Below are 2,768 nucleotides of genomic sequence, written 5' to 3'. Positions count from 1 at the left end.
GACGTCTCCCGTCTGTGGCCTGCCAGGCATGCTTAATCGAATGTAGAATAATCGTTTCTGAGGAAACATTGAAAGGTTGGTAATGGAGTTTGGAAGAGTGTGTTATAGGCGTAAGTTATGTGTGAATGTTGGGAAGAGTAAGGTGATGAAGTGTTCACGTGATGGAGTGGGCATGGCGTTAGAAATAAGGTTGCATGGACGGGTGCTGGAAGAAGTTGAAAGCTTTTGGTACTTGGGTTGTGGTGTGGCTGCAGTTGGTGGAATGGAGTGCGAGGTATTGCACAGAGTCAATCAAGGAAGCAAGGTTTTCGGTGCTCTGAGGAGAGTGATGAGTCAAGTCAAGTCATTTTTATTTGTATAGCCCTAAATCACGAAGAGTCTCAAAGGGCTTCAACAGATTATTACACTATATTACACAGACTATTTTTCAGCCGACGAGAAGAGTAGGTTATTCACATGCTATGGAGTAGAAGTGAGTTTTAAGCTTAGATTTAAACATTTCCACTGAGGTTGCAGATCGGATCTCAGGGGGAAGAGCATTCCACAGCACCGGTGCCCGGATGGAGAACGCTCTCGAACCAGCAAAACACTTCTTTGCTCTTGGGATCACCAGAAGACCGGCACTCTCAGATCGTAGGCTTCGGACCGGGACATAGAGCGAAATTAAATCTGAAAGATATGAGGGAGCAAGTCCATACATGATTTTGTATAATACTAAGAGAACCTTGAAATCACATCTAAGGCTAACTGGGAGCCAATGCAGGTTAGCCAAAATCGGTGTTATGTGATCGGACTTTTTTGTCCTAGTTAAAAGCCTCGCTGCGGCATTTTGTACCAGCTGAAGAGACTTGATTCTAGACTTCGGGAGACCAGAGAGTAGTGCATTACAGTAATCAAGACGGGAGGTAACAAACGCATGAATTTTTTTTCCGCATCCGACTGAGACATTATTGAACGGATTTTAGCAACAAGAGTATGAGTATGGATGTTTAGAGGGGACTGTATGAGAGTGTGATTGTGCCGACTGTGTTGTATGGTGCAGAGACTTGGAGCCTGAACGCACATTTGAGAAGGAAATTAAATGTTTTTGAGATGAAGTGTTTGAGGAGTATGTTATGAGTGACAAGATTGGATAGATTGAGAAATGAAATTGTGAGAGACAGAACTTGAGTAGTAGTGGAACTGAGCAAGCGTGTGGATAAGAGAGTACTCGGTTGGTTTGGACACATAGAGAGGATGGATGTGAATGTTGAAGAGGATCTACAGAGCAGAAGTCAATGGAAGGAGACCAAGAGGAAGGCCGCGATTTACGTGGATGGATGATGTTATGAGTGCACTCCAGGAAAGAGGTCTTAATATAGTGGAAGCTAGAGCTCTTGATGGTGATAGGAATGAGTGGAGAGGTGTTGTGAAAGGATAGTGGGATGTTTGGACGCGTTCTAATGGCTGGACAGGACACCTGTATGATGCGGCAGGGGTAAACCAGTAAAAGCTGTCGGGCCATGCTGTTGAACGAAAGAGTGTGTTGTGTCACCCTGACCCGAGTGACATGGCCGCTTTCTCGTGTCCCGTTTCATCTGGAGGGACGAAAGCGTGACCGACTTGGGTGCCGAGGTGCTTAACTTGTTTGGGTGTTTGGGCATTCGGGTTGGGCATGGTCCACAAAATTTTGTGTGTGTTTTTTACCACTTTTCCCCTTTTTTAGTTTATCTTTTGTATGTGTTTGTCTTGCTGTCGGTCACCCCTCTCGAGGGATATGACCAGGGTAGGTAGGTAGGTAGGTAGGTAGGTAGGTAGGTAGGTAGGTAGGTAGGTAGATAGATTATTACCCTAAAAACATTTTTACACAGCACTAATGCACGTTAAACCTAACCAACAGCACATCCAGCAACTTCGATCAGGTTTCATTATTTCAAACAAGAGACAGCCAGCTCCCTTTTTGACGTTTTTCCCCCTGTGATTGGTCAATATGCATTTTTTTTTACCATGGGTTTTGTCTTTTTGACTTTAAATTTGTTGAGAATATAAACGGTTAAAATAATTTCATATCTTGTCTTTTTTTTTTAGATTTGTAAACATTTGTTATTTTTTCAGTGTTTTTCGGGAATGTGTTTTACGATTTGCTTTAAAAAACAAAAACTGTTTCGTTTATTCTTGTATTATTTTTAACTATCTGTTGCTGCGCTGAAAAGTCAATACGTGTTTTAAATTGACATGATTTTGTTTCACCCAGGGATTGTAGTTGCTTGACTTATTGCAAAGCATAAAGAGGTTTGATGAATAAATGAGGTAAAAGCTCAATGGTGAGTGAAAAAATGAATGATATTACAATTTAGTAGAATAGTGGATTTTTTTCTAAATAAATAAAAAATCATTATTTCATTTTGTGCCTTATATTACATTCTTAATGGTAAAATATTGAGTCCTCCAAAAATCTGTCTTTTTAATTATTTTTTCCAGATTTTTCCTTCTTGTTCTTTCTTCTTTTGATCTTCATTTTCCCTTTTCTTTTTCTTCTTTTGTTTCATTTTTCCTACATCCACTTTTCTTTGGGTGGGCAGAACTTATCCGAGGGTGGGTATTGCCCACCCCTGCCCCCCTCTGGTAACGCCACTATAACACACACATGCAAGCACTAGCTTCTTATACACCGTTTTATTTACCTTTATAAATACATGTTCTTCTTGTAAATATGGATTTTAAATCGTTACAAATGTTAAGAAAGTAACAAAGCAATGGGTTACAAATTGCACGACTTATTTTGCATT

This window comes from Urocampus carinirostris, chromosome 18 (assembly GCF_059441175.1).
Source record: "Urocampus carinirostris isolate Australia breed hairy pipefish chromosome 18, RoL_Ucar_1.0, whole genome shotgun sequence".
Classification (NCBI taxonomy): domain Eukaryota; kingdom Metazoa; phylum Chordata; class Actinopteri; order Syngnathiformes; family Syngnathidae; genus Urocampus; species Urocampus carinirostris.
This window is presented reverse-complemented; position numbering follows the sequence as displayed.